The 16,732-nt window shown below is 34.7% G+C and overlaps 1 protein-coding gene and 1 non-coding gene across 2 annotated transcripts in view; one reads left to right on the top strand and one right to left on the bottom strand.

The window, feature by feature from the left end:
* LOC125056489 (GAS2-like protein pickled eggs) overlaps positions 1-5,873 on the bottom strand; it is a 115,445-nt gene extending 109,572 nt beyond the window's left edge. Inside the window, exon 1 of the mRNA XM_047659622.1 lies at positions 5,710-5,873. The gene's annotated coding sequence lies outside the window, so the exon portion shown is untranslated. The remainder of the gene's footprint in view (positions 1-5,709) is intronic.
* On the top strand, positions 1,729-1,801 carry Trnar-acg. Its single transcript has one exon. It is a non-coding gene; the product is annotated as a tRNA-Arg (tRNA).
* Positions 5,874-16,732: the final 10,859 nt, after the last annotated feature.

The raw sequence follows: 16,732 nt of genomic DNA, 5'->3' as shown, positions 1-16,732 counted from the left end.
ACACTTGTACTTATCCATATAAATCTTGCTTTACAGAATCCAACACGCCACAAAGTTGCTATTCATTGTTTCTTTACATAATTTTATTCTCTAATATGAGAATATTCATATAGGTAACTAAGTACACGTTATTAACGTCAACAGAAAATATGTAAAATTGATTCTAAATTTACATTTTCTACCAGTTCGCAAGTCAAGGGCGTCGAGGACCTCTCCGCCACTCTTTTTAATCGCCAAGTTTTGAGTCATACAAATTGTTTGAACTGGAGCAAATCAATCCTAAGGATTAGGATCATTTGAATAACCGTCAAATTTATCAAATGCTTTAATGATTAATTTACGTTCAACGAGAGTTTTAAATTTATTTAGTGATAATTCTCTAATTTCGCTTGGAAATTCTGTTGTACAAACGAATAAACATATAAGGAGTGGTTTATCGCCTGGTTGGTCGTACGCTTAGATTAGTTCTGTTAATACTGGTGAAATATATAGATATACGTATAATAGTAGAAAAAAGAGACATAAGTTAAATGTAATACGCTTATAAAGCTAAAGAGAGTGCCAGCGTCGGCTATACTCTAACACCGATCTAGGTGTTAGGCCACGCTTATAAAACTCAGAAGTCAAAGTCAAAGACAAAAATCATTTATTCATGTAGGTAACACAATGTACACTTATGAACGCCAAAAAAGAAAAGTACATTAATTAAGAAAACTTGAGTAAGCGAAATGTACAGACTTGTCTCTTACAAATTAATGTAACAAATTTTTATATAAAAAAATCATTATTAACTAAGTTTATAAATAGTTTAACATCTACCTATAAGTACGCATATGTAAAAAATGTCAAAAGAACTAAAAATTACTCTACAACGTGTAAATGTATTTTTTACGTGAGCTTAAATCTTTTGAGAATTAGTAATAGACGTTTGAAAGTCCCTTTCAAATTGTCGCACATATAATAAATTGTATGTTAATCGGTATAAGCCGTCGCGACGTATAATTTCGCTGTATCCCATTAAAAAATGACTCAATGGAAAATACGGGAATGCGTCAAAGCAATTCCCGAACGCTTGCGTGTGTCCCCCACACCCCCACACCCACCTCGTCTGGGAGGGCCTAACCCTACTGTCATTCTAGGATATACATAGGTTCTGAAGGATTAAAAAAGATTAAATCGTATAGTATTAATGTTTATCATCGAACTGTGCCTTTGTTCGATTTTTGGTTATTAATAACTAGAGTCTGCACATCCACATAGAGTAACAAAATAATAATCATAAAGAAATAAGAAAATTATAATTGAAGATATAAATCTATAGATTTGAGCATCTTAATTGTTAACTCACTAAGATAATCACCTGATAATTATTTGTTATTTAAAATAATATTATTTCTCTTTGATAAGTTAATTTGGTTGGAATTAAACTACGTTAAATAAATTATGAACTAGTAGATCAAAATAAGATTACTTCAAAGTTACGAAAGTCTATAGAGCAGTTTTGGCATAGTAAATCACAAGTTAAGATTTACTTCAAACATTATTGTAATTTATAAACGAAATCACTAAATTATATACAGACAAAGTTTTCGTTTAAAAATAATAGTGTAAAGAGCAGCCGAGTTGTGGTATTCTAGCCAAAGTGAAGCAAAAATCGATCCGAGTTTTGCATTGTCTCTGTTTTCATTATTTTACCAGCTTTACTACAAATTCGTACGATCTAACAACGGCCCTGTGGCGCAACGGATAACGCGTCTGACTACGGATCAGAAGATTCCAGGTTCGAATCCTGGCAGGGTCGCAGAAATTATTTTTATATTTTTCTTTATCGTTTATGTATTGTTTACACAAAAATCTGTTTATTTTAAAGTCTCACTAAATTTGCATATGCAATTAAAATTGCCGCATTAAATTCAAAGGGAACTAAGCTGTAATTAAGAGGTAAGCCCCTTCACTTCATTCTAGTTAAATTAATCCCGTCTTATTCGGCTTAGGTTTTATTGCGTTGCAATTAAGACTTGACTTATGGTCACATACAACATTACATAGTAGTTGGTAATATACATTACATTACATATAGTTATTGTAAAAGACAATAACTATATGTAATGTAATGTATATATTGACATAACTTTTAGACATAGAAAAACACTTTTTTAACGGATTTGAAGTTATGTTTTATTATAAATTTAAAATTATGTAAAATTATAAAAAAATAACTTCAAATCCTTTAAAAAAGTTGTTGGTAATGTTAAAATTATTAAAAAAACATCTTTTACGTTCTCTTATAAGAGAGATGTTGCTTACAACAACATTAATGGAATTCTTTGTTCGTTATTGGTAATTACTTAAACAACTTGAGATTTGCTGATGACATCGTTTTATTCTCAGAAACATCACTACAATTAGAGGAAATGATAAACGAACTCTGTTCTATTAGCCGAGCAATAGGATTGGAATTAAACAAAACCAAAACAAAAATAATGACAAATCACGTACAGGATCCTGTCCAAATTAATGGATACCCCTTAGAATACGTGCAACAATACATATATTTGGGTAAGGAAATATCTTTTAAAAATTCACGGCATCATGACGAAGTTGATAGGAGAACTAGGATGTCATGGAACAAATTCTGGGGATACAAAGAAGTACTGAAGGCAGAGATACCAATATACCTAAAAAAGAAAGTCTTAGACACGTGTATATTGCCATGTCTTTCTTACGGTTGCCAATCATGGATATATGACTCGAACACAAATAGAAAAATAACAACTTGTCAACGAGGAATGGAACGCAGTATACTCAATTTAAAACTGAAGGACAAGATCAGAAGTACACAAATAAGAAACAAAACAAAGGTTATTGATGCACTGTCCTATTGCAAAAAACTTAAGTGGAAATGGGCGGGCCATACCGCTCGAATGAATAATGGCAGATGGACAAAAAGGGTAACAAAGTGGAAAGGGCCACCAGGAAAAAGAAAGCGTGGTCGCCCTCTTGCACGGTGGGCCGACGAGCTAAAGAAAGTTGGTGGAGAGGATTGGGAGAAAAATGCTCAAAACAGAGAGAGATGGAGTCAATTGGAGGAGGCCTATACTCAATAAGAGTATACCGAATATATATATATATATGATGTGTGTATATGTATATATGTATGTATTTTGTGTATTTTGTGTGTGTGTGTGTATATTTTGTAAATTTTATTTTGTAAATTTTTCAAGGAATAAATGAGGCTTAATTATTATTGTTCGTTATTATACGTATGACTCCATCTATTGCGAAAATAATAAAAGATACATCATATAAATTAAAAATTCATTTTTGGCTTTAACAAATCATAATAATATTCTGTTTTACTCCTTATTTTACCATAAGTAACGCGTTGAATAGACACTTATACAATCAATGAATATTATTATCGACACGTAATATTATTATCGTTGTCTGAGGAAACGTCCTATGTTTTTTACCCATTAAAAAAAAATCCGTTATACCTAACCCCTCTTACATTGTATAACTCAATCCAGGTTTAGCGTACTAATTGACGAAAACGGTCGCTATTTTACCAATTTCATCACTATTCAATAGCTACTTATTTTCACACAATCATTGCTTGACACCGCCCACCAATAACACCAAAAAAGCTTTGTGTCTAACAATAGGTGATATTTTGACGCAATGTGTGGGGTGTGACCGAACCAAACGTGGATCGTGTTACCTGAGTGTAGGAATGTTCAATCACTTTGTTTCATGGTTCTGTATTAAAACGCAAGTAAATTTATACCAATTAGGGCAATTCTAACATCGAAGGTAGGAGCGTTCTGTTATCTAGTAACCCTAGACTCAATAGGGTTACTCCGACAGCGAAGTAGAGGAATAAGTCACAAGTGATTCTGACAGAAGGAAAAAGGTAAGGTAAGGTTAATTGTCTGTTTTTTTCATAGATTGGTCCAAAAAGCTACGTAGTGTTTAAGAAAGTATAGAGAATAAATACAGCCTTTCTGATAGAGATGTACACACATTTAGATAATAGTAGGTCACAGGCGGATGCTGCAACATATAAATTATAATTATAACTATTTCTAAGGTCACTGTATTTAATTTAAATAACTTTATGGACCAATTTTCACCCCATTTTGAATGGTTGGAACGTAGGAACGTGTATTGCTACGTTAAAACATATATTTTGCTTTACTACTTAGTTATGTACTAATCAACTAATTTTATAACGATCGATCAACGGCTCAGTTACCATTGGTTTAGTAGGTGTAATAAAATCACCTATCGAACCCTAAGACAACTTTTTTTAAAGAACGTGCCAATGTGGCGTTCCTTCGGCTTAAAATTGGTACAAAAACAAACTTAAAGTCCTGTTTATTCATGGCTTTTTGTCGTGTTTTTTGTTAAAGAATCAATTCTATTAGTTACGGTTGTTCAATTATTTTTTTATTCAGTTCGATGGGGAACATAGCTTTTTAATTATATATAAAATCTTACCTAAGTCAGGACAAAAGTATCTACATTTTAGAATGTACATACGTAGTATGTATGTATTTTATTAAGAGTAATATTAGACCAGAAGCGTGCAATTCCTCATGAATATTTTTCTATTGTGCGCATTATGATATAACACACGGCAAGAGCAAACATCATAAGGATGTTTATAGACACTGAAAATCCACAATAGAGAAAGCTGATCACTTAGTGCGAACCTGGATGCGCCAAAGACCTACAGATTTCCAACATCACCGATGGTAGCGAAACGCGGTCTGCGGACAGTCCAAAATATCTGCCAGCAGTTGACCCGCTAATTACAAAGCGACTTCTAAGCCTTAACAGAGCTAATCTCAGAACAATGATAGGGACAATTACGGTCTATTTCAGCGCAGAGGAATTAGTCACAGTCCCCACGTAGTCCTGGAATGCGTGGCTGTGGTAACCAATGTACGGGAATCCTAGGAACAGTGAGGTCCGTCCGTGAAGTCAGTGATGTGCCCAGGAGACTTCTGTGCTTCTGGAAGGAGCTAGGATGTCTTAGTTAGCCGGGAGTTTACGCACAACGAAACTTATAAGTGCGGAAACTGAGTCCACCAGCCTTTAATTATGACACTATTAATAATGACAAAATGTGAATACAAAAATGCAATATGATATGTATCTTAAGAACATTTTAAAGGAAACGTCACAATTAAAATAGAATCCGCCTTTCAGCTTCCTATTCCTATGTTAGCTATAGCAACTGAAATTACATGTAATAAATATTAGTCAAAATACTGTAGAACTGGCTCTCTTGGATAATCGAAACGTCTAGACTTTAATTGTTCTTTGTAACAAAATGAAAATTTAGTCTATGTTACTTATGAATAATGAAACGGTAAATGAATGTTTGTTTTTTCCTGTTATATTAGTTTAGATAACTGACAAATTGTAGATTGTTTAAATAGGACATTTATTGCTCTATAATAAAATATATATTAAAATATTCAATTGTGAATCGAAAGTCTCCAGTTTATTACGTGGTTTAACCCCTAAGCCACTGAGGTGAGATTTTCACATATTATGTACACTTTGCATTTGCTACTCGCTAAAATCGACTGGACCATTGAAGCTATCTGTAGTCCTAGTATCAAATTAGAATTAACTAAAAGCAAAATGAAATATAAATTAATAACAACACGTGAAAATAATCAAATTTTCCAAACATACCTCAAAGCGACCGCCGCTGCCTATTACGAACAATCACAACACACTACAATACGTCACATTGCACACATTTGAATGAAAACACAATTTATACAACACGGATTACTTAAAATCTAAGTTATAATAAACAGGTTTTATATTTAAGAGTTTAAGACAAAATCACGAGGGCCACCCACCATGTTACACAGCTGACTGTCGGGAAGAATAATTTTTGCGCATGCGTGGTTAGAGATTAGGGAAGTTACCGCAAGGGATAGCTAATTCAAAACTGTCTCGTGTTGAAACAGTGAAACAGATTTAAACGTTTTTGTTTCTTACTTAACAAATTATTATATTAATCGTGATTAGTCTTAAGTATACGTACCTTTGTGATTACCTTATACACTTTGTACAGTAGAAAATAATAATAGTTTGGTAGATTGATTTCGCAAGACTTTGACTGCGTCCATTCAATTAAGTAAACAAACAATATCGATACATGACTTTTATAATATAAATCCAAACGTATGTTTGTTGAGATTCAATTGTCAATTAAATAATACACTAGCGGCCTATCGCACCTTCGCATGGATGAATTTTGTTTTTATAAATATTTTGAAATTAAATATAGCCTACAAAACTCAGGGCATCAGCCTTTACAATATGGCATAGTGAAACATTTTTAATATCTACAGGACGAATATACAGATTTCAAATAGTTAGTTAACTAATATTTAAAAGGTACTAGGCTAGTACCTTTTAAATATTAGTTAGTACTACTAGCTGTCCCGGCAAACGTTGTTTTGCCATGTAGTATATTATTGCTAGTTATTCTAGTATTTTTTTTTGTTCAATAAAAAAAGTATCTACAATAATAAAAAATAGGGGTTGATAGTAGTATTTTTGTATCATAAAATAAAATAAAAACAAAAGAATAATTTAAAGAATAATTTTTTTTTTGGGGTGGACACCCCTTATCACTTAAGGGGTTGAAAGATAGATAGTAGCCGATTCTCAGACCTACTGAATATGTATATAAAATTTGATAAAAATCGGTCAAGCCGTTTCGGAGGAGTATGGTAACTAACATTGTGACACGAGAATTTTATATATAAGATTCGTAATATTACCCATAGCTGTACTTAAATCCATATTCAGATCTCCAATGGTAGAGTAAACAAGCATGATATCGTAGAAAGGTCTTCAATGTTCAGTTTTGACTCAGCGAATGGTCAAAACTCTCACGCGATGGGCTGAAAGATGTTAGATGAAAGACAAAGACAAAAAAATAATAATTTAAGGGACACAAGGATACGACTGGGCTTGGTTCCCATAGATCGACACTCTTTATGCGGTGGGAAGCACCCGAGGAGTATTTTAGTGGGTATTCCTCACCCAGCTCTCTGAGTAGCTGCTGGATGTCTGGTGTGAGTCCCGATTCCAGTCCCAGAAGAAATACGCAAATAGCATTTAATTCTTTGTTAAAAATAATACCCAAATCAACCCGTGAACCCTTGAGTGAGCTAAAATAATTTTATAACTTAAGTTATTATATTAGACTTTGACAATTAAGTACATAACTTATACTGTCGGACCAGTTAATTTTCGTGTTAATGTACTTTTATGTATTCCGATGATAATGCTATTAGGCTATATATTGTGACGTCACTAGACATTGATTCAATGAGGCTGTAACAGCTTATGAAAGCCATAGAAACGTAATACATAAAAAGAACAGCACCTTACTTAAGACCAAATTCTAAATCTTGAGCAATATTTCGAAACTTGACAAACAATTAATGACAATTACTATTGATTTCATTAGTTGAAACAACATATTATTTATCGTAGGATATACGGTGTGTGCCCTTTACCTACTCATGTATCCGACCAGCATGTAGCAGATGCAACTAAAAGAATGCCAAGAATTCGCGCTTACGATGTACTTAATAAAATGGTTGGTTACAAGTAAGGACAGGAATTCGGCAGTACTACTCGATAGAGGCCATAGATAATAGTTGAAATCATAGATTAAGAAAGATGATTACTTGAGATTGTATTTTGGAACCATAAGGCAAGACTTCGATAACATTAGCTAAACATTATAATATACATATTATGATTATACATTGGCTTAATCAACTGTTTTGAATGATATACAGAGCAGTGTTGGCCTAATGGCTTCAGCGTGCGACCCTCATCCCTGAGGTCGTAGGTTCGATCCCCGGCTGTGCATCAATGGACTTTATTTCTATGTGCGCATTTAACATTCGCTCGAACGGTGAAGGAAAACAGCGAGGAAACCGACCCAAAAATACTACGGCGTGTGTCAGGCACTGGAGGTTGATCACCTACTTGCCTATTAGATTGCAAAATTATCATGAAACAAATTCGGAAATCTGAGGCCTAGACCTACAGAGGTTGCAGCGCCACTGATTATTATTATATGAATGATACTTTTCTTGATTGCAAAACAATTATTGGAGAGTATTTGTAAATGTTTTTATTAAATACGAGTTATTTAAACTCAATAGACGCATGGAAAAATTTAGTGCAACTTATTTGGTGTTATTTATAGCAGAAATACCAACCGTTGTATGCAAGGACAACGAGCACACTGCAATGCGGATAATCGTGAAAACTTTTTAATTTGTCACGAATCAAAGCACGTCGCATTGGTTATAACAAGTTACTTGACATACTCATTCCTTTTAAAATAGTTCTTTTTGTCCTGTAATAAGACAATTAGTAATATTTTTTTATTTATATGGAATACAAATTGTATTATATTAATTCATGATTACTAGTTGACTAAAGAAAATATAAGCTAGTTCTCACGTCTTCATCTACATATGTGAAAATACGTAATTATACGGGGTTACATTAATACCATATTTTACCAAAATGCATAGTAATGTTATAAACCTAGTGAGATTCTTATATTATTAAGTACAACCTAATATTGGTTACCTATTCTACTAAGAGGTGGCGTTGCCAGTTCAGTAACGCGTAGCTAACTAGTAAGCTATATACAGTCAAAACCGTTTATAACGACATCGTTTACAACGACCTATCGGTTATTACAACCAGATTGTATGGTCCCGTCCGAATCCCTAGTAAACTATTCAGTAAACAAACCGCTTATAACAACATCGGATACAGCGACATATCGCTTACAACGACGAAATTTTATCGATATTCATCGGCTATAACGACCATCCGCTTCTTGTCTCAACAAAATAAAACAATACAAATGATTTTAAATCTTATTTAGAGGCATTGAATGAATATTTAGGCATATTATTACCTACGCACTTTCTCCCAACGATCAGTTTCAGCCAACAACGATTTCGGAGGCTCTTAACGCTGTAACAATTTTGCAAAAATTTGTTGCCTTTAACGAATAGTTTGATACTGGTGATATTCATACCTTGAGGAGTATGAAACGTAAAATGCAAAAAATATTTGAGACTGGGCTAAAAAAAAACAGACCAAAATGACTGATTACTTTTGTACCTAATTATTTCGTAATAAATATTTTTGTTTCTTTTTTGACTCGTTTACATATTATAATATTAACATACCATATTATAACCCATACCTACCTATTCTAGATATATAACTATGTATTGAACATACATATGAACTATACTTGTGTATATATAAGACATTGCTTATAACGACTATCGGATATAACGTCGGCAACTATACGGTCCCTTCAATGTCGTTATAACCGGTTTTGACTGTATATATAAACCTCAATAAACAGATAATTAATTAGCCTCCCAAAATATAGTATTCTTAATTTGTTGCCTGAGTTAGTGATTAGATAGTAATTAGTATTGTATATAATAAATAATATTAATTTGCAAGAATATTGTGTAGTTTGTAACTACTATGACGTACAATAATACACACACAAAAAAATGTGATTTTTCAGCATATTCTGCCCCACACAGAATGGCATGCAAAATTGTCATACATTTTCAATTACATATTACATTTTCTTTTATTTTATATACATTTTAAGAAGCTGTTAAGACTGTTATTGATTTACGTGAGTATTTATGGAATAGCATAGATTAAGAAGTAGTTATGGAGTTCATTCCCTAAATAATTTACCTACACTTACATATTAACATAACAAAAAGATATAGTTAACCAACTTGAGTATCTAGGGGTTACGCATAAGTGGTTTCAAAACGTTGACATATAAAATACGATTCACAAATGAGTTATCTGTGGTAATGTTTAGCATACAATACAACTTTCCTAGCACACGACACGATGACACGAAGACAGGCTTCATTTCCGGCGAAATGCACGATTGTAAACAATGTCCTAGTAGACAAATTTTCTCGACATCTAAAATACGAAACAAATGTATTTAATGTGAGAAAATTTTATGTCATTATTTTAAAAGGCGCAGTGTTGGCCTAGTGGCTTCAGCGTGCGACCCTCATACCTGAGGTCGTAGGTTCGATCCCCGGCTGTGCACCAATAGACTTTCTTTCTATATGCGCATTTAACATTTGCTCGAACGGTGAAGGAAAACATCGTGAGAAAACCGACATGTCTTAGACCCAAAAAGTCGACGGCGTGTGTCAGGCACTGGAGACTGATCACCTACTTGCCTATTAAATTTAAAAATTATTATGAAACAGATTCAGAAATCTGAGGCCAAGACCAAAAGAGGTTGTAGCGCCACTGATTTATTTATTTTTAATATAAAAGGCGATAAAATTAATTAAAATAGAAAAATATTAAAGTTTTTTGTTTAGCTGTTTTAGGTTGTGACTTATACAGTTAAAGTAACTCTCTCTTTAAGTAAATCAAAAATATCAAGAGTTATAGATGTCTTACATTATGCCCTGAAACGGCACGGCCAGGTGGACTTTAAAAACAATGGGAAGAAGGAGAAAAAAGCGCACTAAAAACGGTGGATAGAAGATAATATAGAAGCGTTAGCGCGTAGATAATGGAGAAAGAAAGCCATAGATATAAATTTTTGTAACTGGAGGCGGCCTTTACTCGTTCCGATGAAGGAAGTCAGGATATCGAGTAACAAGAAAAAAATGTATATAACAAATCTAAACTGCATATTCAAGATTTGTATAGATTGGAAATAAATGGGCTTTATTATAAAAACATGCATAGAAATGCACCACGCCTAGAAGCAATTTAAGGTACTATGCATTAATTTACTTAACGATAATTTACTAATTAGGACCAATAACAACATTGTAGGAAAATGTCATAGAATATGTTCGTGAGATGACGTCACGTAACCAGCCAGTCGTGACGTCACGCCCTGGGCGGTCTGTATACGAGAAGGCATCAGCAATGAACCAGGACCAAACATATCTTGTTAGTCCAGTACTATTCACTTCTACCAATATAAAGTATTTAAATACTTAATAATAATAAAATTAAAAAATGTATACTTAGAAATCTAAAAATATTTTGGACGCTGTGGCCTTTATTGCAATACTTGTTAGTTGAGCGAGGAAAGCACCAGCTCTGGGTTGACCGTTACTATCTACCAGACTTAATTAGCGCCTGTGCATTTGAACCTCACGGTCCATGAGTGATGAGTCTCTACTCTAAAGGGAACCAAAGTTGGAGGAAAGATACTTATATATTAGCCGTTACTTCTACATACAAAAGCCATAGGCATGAAATTGCTTATTACAATAAGAGTGAGGTCTTAGTCTAGAAGTGATATTTAATAAAGCTTTAATACTCAAATTGATCACGCACGAAGTTACGGGCTTTAGAATTAATTGTTGCCGCAAATCGTGTTATCATTAAAATTGGGCATAATTATCTAAATAAATGTGCATGTGGACATTTTTTTTTTTCGTTGCTTTGTAGTATAAAGTAGTGGCTATCGTATTTCTTTCATATAATAGGTAGTTGGTAACTATGACTGACAGCATTACACCTAAAATAATTTAAAGTTAAATATATATCAGTGGCTCTACAACCTTTTCAGGTCTGGGCGTCAGATTACTGAATCTGTTTCATGATCATTTGTCAATCTAGGCAATCTCAGGGGAAGACAATTGATGTTGAGCATCGATACAAATCACCTAAACATAATTGCTCCATCAGAAGCTACCAACTGGCCAGCTGATCACAATCGAATCCCGGACATACTCGATTTCTTCCTAACAAAAGGACTCTCTAAACAATACATGAAGATCGAATCATGTGCTGATGGTTCATCTGATCACACTCCAGTCTTATTAACTGTCAGTTCCACTATAATTGAAGTCGAGAGACCGATAAGATTATATAACCAGCAAACTGATTGGCCTTCCTTCAGGGAACACATAGATGAAAACCTTAATCTAAATGTCAGAATTAAAAAAGCGGAGGAAATTGAAACAGCACTAGCGCAGTTTACTAATCTCATACAAGCTGCTGCGTGGAGAAGCACGCCTACTACTGAACACAGAAACCAGCACACAAACATACCATTGGAAATAAAGATGATGATTCAGGAGAAACGCAGATTGCGCAGAGTTTGGCAGCTGAGTCGTCATCAACAAGACAAGATAGCCCTTAATAAAGCCATTGTAGAATTGAAGGAAGCTATAAAGAATGTTAATGACTTAACAATGCAAGCTAAGTTGGAGTCTCTAACCGCTACTAAGGCCAGCAACTATTCGCTCTGGAAAATCACCCGTTCTTGTAGCCAACCTAACAAATCAAAAGCCCCAATTAAAAAGGAAAACGGCTGGGCCAGAACGAGTCAGGACAAAGCGGACTTGTTTGCGAACTATCTAACAAGCTCCTTTAAACCTAATGTAACACTGGACAACTCATCAGAAGAATATGTTGACCAAGTTCTAAATCAAGACCTTCAAATGGATCATCCCCCTAGATCTGTGTCGCCTGCAGAAGTCATAAAAACTATCAAATGCCTGGACAGTAAAAAGGCACCAGGTTACGACCTGATAACTAAAGAAGTATTGATGGAACTACCGAGAAAGGCTATCATCACTATACTCTTCAATGCTATGTTACGAATAGGCTACTTCCCAGTTGCGTGGAAAATCTCAGAAATCATCATGATTGATAAGGCTGGCAAACTGATGACCGAAAAAACATCCTACCGACCAATCAGTCTGTTGCCTACTCTTTCCAAGGTATTGGAAAAGACAATACTTTGTAGAATTGTGCCAAGCCTTGTGGAGCGCAAAGTAATACCAGATCATCAATTCGGCTTCAGACAATCATGGCACAGTGGAACAAGCTCACAGAGTATGTGACGCCATAAGAAAGTCCTTAGAACAAAGGGAATATTGCTCATCAGCATTTCTGGATATCCAACAAGCATTTGACAAGGTCTGGCACAAAGGCCTACTATGTAAGATCAAACAGAATATTTCCCACTCTTACTTTCCAATATTCAAATCTTACCTAGAGGATCGCATATTTTATGTAAAAGAAGGTGACGCCACTTCGGAATTTCAAAACATTGATGCCGGGGTACCACAAGGATCTGTTCTCGGCCCCATGCTCTACACGTTGTACACTGCTGACCTACCGCTATTGCCAGGCATAACCACAGCAACATTTGCAGACGACACCGCTATATTAGCAAGCAATAAAGACCCAGGACTTGCATCGGAGGACTTGCAGAAGGGCCTTGACAAAGTTAACGAATGGCTGCAAAAATGGAAAATAAAAGCTAGTGCCGCGAAGTCAGTACACGTGACCTTCACCCTTAGAAGAGGAGACTGCCCATCTGTAAAGTTGGACCAATGTATTCTGCCCCACAGCGACCATGTAAGATATGTTGGCTTACACATTGATCGTGGATTAACGTGGAGGCACCACATCAAATGTAAAAAGCAGGAGCTACAGCTAAAGTACAACAGCCTTTACTGGATGCTAGGAAGAAACTCAAGACTTTCTCTAGATAACAAACTTCTTATATATAAAGTCATCCTTAAGCCCATTTGGACATATGGCCTCCAACTATGGGGCAGCGCAAGTGATACCAACATAAACATACTCCAGCGACAACAGAACAAGATCCTAAGAGCAGTTGCAGAAGTACCCTGGTACATAACAAACAATGAAGTTCACGAGAACCTTAACATGAGAACAATCAAAGAGGAAATCCGGAGACTGGCAGCTAAATACAAAGAGCGGTTAAGCTGTCACCCGAATAAACTTGCTCGCCAACTCACAGACAGTATGTGAGTCGACTAAAACGTCACCATGTTCTAGAGCTAGAAGACCGGCAGTAGCTCTAGACAGAAGATGAGTAGATGCTTCCAATGGGAAGTCACTCGACATGACATCACCACAGAAAAAATTTGCTCATAGCCTTGGGGCTGATTGCAAATAAACGCAGAAGAAAAAAAAAATAGGCAAGTAGATGATCAGCCTCCTGTGCTTGACACACGCCGTCGACTATTTGGATATAAGGCAAGCCCTTTTCTCACGATGTTTTCCTTCACCATTCGAGCTAATCGAACCTTCGACCTCAGGGATGAGAGTCGCACGCTGATGCCACTGCTAATATAAAACTATGTATATGTTATGCAATTATCTAAAAGTATTTACAAAGACGAGTCGCAAAACATTTTCCTAACACATTCGCCAACACAGCAATTTTCCACGAGCATTCATCGTTTCGCTGAAGTCTTTTTGCGACCTATTTCCCGAGACCCATTGAGAGGCGTCGATGTTGGGGAAACAGGCTTTGTGTAAAAGTAGGGTGATTCATACAACCACAAAATGGTTTAAGCTACTTCTTTACATTAACTCTAAATAAATAACAAGGTTTTGAAGTTATATCCACTTCTTTTGGCGCGTTAGGGAAAAATTATGAGAGTAAATTTTAACGCGCACTGCGTCACAAAAAACCGACATCCGCATATCGTCACAAAAAACCGACACCCTGAAGTTAGCATAGTCAACATTTTAAAATAAAAAATGTCCATTTTTATTATGAAGGAAACTTTTTTTGTGATATTTAAATAAACTTTATTTACCTAGATAATGCGTTATAATAAAACTTTCTATGTATTAAATACCTTATTTCTATTGTGAGTCTCGTTTTATTTACAAACGTAAAATAAGGCAAAAGATAAAAATTTGAAAAGATTTTTATCTTGTTACGCCAAAGAAGTAAACTCCTAACGCGTGTACATAATAAGTACACATACTTTTTTTTTAATTTGCCTGACAAGCGTCGTCATGTTTTATTTGTAGGTTTGCTAGTTTTCTAACGTAGGTACTTATATCGTACAAGCAAACGTTATTTGCACGTATAGAAAGAATTTCCATCGGTTGGCGAGGTCGAGTATTTTTATATAATTTAACAGATAATATTTATTGCATGCCATACCAAATAATATATTTCAGATCCCTTATGTTACGTTTCTTCATTACGTAATTAATTAAAGAACTTCAAAAATGTTGAGATAATTAAGTAGGACTTCATCTGCCATTTCAATTCTCACCACGCAGAAATTTAATGGCAAGTAATGATCATTAAAGTATGACCGAGTCGTCCCAATAAACATTTTAACATTTACTATATATGGTACTATTCTCCGGTTTGCGGGAATAGTCTCGACATATGAAAAATTAGGACGAAAGATACTTTTCAAGGTTCATTTTTGATGGACTTAAACTACTAAAATTAAAAGAAAGAAATAATGTATAATTGTGATATTTCAACACGTTATTATACAGTAAAGTATTTTCTTTGAAATGTTTGATTCTCTTTTTAGTAGTGTTAATTTACCGAACTAAATACTGTTGCTCATGCACATAGGCACTTCTTACTTACTTTATCTCATATAAGCGTTTAATATAATCTTTTGATTACATGTCTATACCTACCTTATACGGCAGTATTCCTCTTGATTCCTAATATGATTTTTTAAGTAGGTAGAAACATATATATTTTATGTGAATAAATGAAATGATGCGTAGTAAATAACAATTAAATCATTCCGGTTTGTTCCCCACAGATTCTTTTAGGGGGCGTTCAAGTATTACGTCACACAATTTTTGGAGATTATTAACACCCTCCCCCCCCCCCCATGTAACGCACCGTAACGTTTTTCTGTACCCAAGTACAGAAAAATTACCATTACCACATACCATTATACCTAAAAGTTACCATTATGTGGTGTAAAATACTGGAAAGTCGAAAATAATACTAACAATAACGCGTAATTCAATCTCCGCCCCACATCGTAACGTTTTACAAAAGGACCCCCCCCCCCCAAATTCGTTACGTAATACTTGAACGCTCCCTTAGAAGATAAAGACAATTAAAGAAATAGTATTTTTTGGCACATTCACATTTCACCATCAATCGGACACCAATTATATTTGTACTGTCACTGCGTATGGTTTATGTGATACTTAATATGTAAAAGTCATCGAATAATTTCAATAATATCGCATGATATATAGCGCTCTCGAGGATCGATCTCCGATAGCCCTGAGAGCGTCGACTTATTAGTTGAAAGAGCGAGAATTAATTAAAAATAATGAAGCATAATGAACGATTGTGTGCCGCGATCGATATCTGCAAAATTTGCAGCTACGTCCACACTCACGACATATTTTATTGGCAAAGTAAAATGGTTCTGGTGACTGCATCCAATCCTGTGTCTATTATTTTGTGGCTATGTGTTTTCTTTCATTTCATTTATTTCCATGAAAATAACTTATGATGGAAGAAAAATAACATAGGCTATTCCTGACCCCATTAGAATTTTTGTTAATATTTCTTTATTATTTTCTAGGATTGAAGAAATATTAAATCTAATGGCAATACTCAACCGACGTGAGACTCGTCTTTGAACACGAATATTTTTTATTTCATTTCCCGAGAATCATGCGCTAATCGTAAAATCTCACTGACCAAGAGAGTCATCTAGTATGGTTGTAGCATTATTTACGCATCTTAACATTGACGATGTTATCAACATTATAGCACGTTTCAGATGAATGCCGGAGTTTATATGGAATATTTAATTAGTATATCACTTATAGTGATTGATGT

Source organism: Pieris napi, chromosome 2 (genome assembly GCF_905475465.1).
Source record: "Pieris napi chromosome 2, ilPieNapi1.2, whole genome shotgun sequence".
NCBI lineage: Eukaryota > Metazoa > Arthropoda > Insecta > Lepidoptera > Pieridae > Pieris > Pieris napi.
This window is presented reverse-complemented; position numbering and strand designations above follow the sequence as displayed.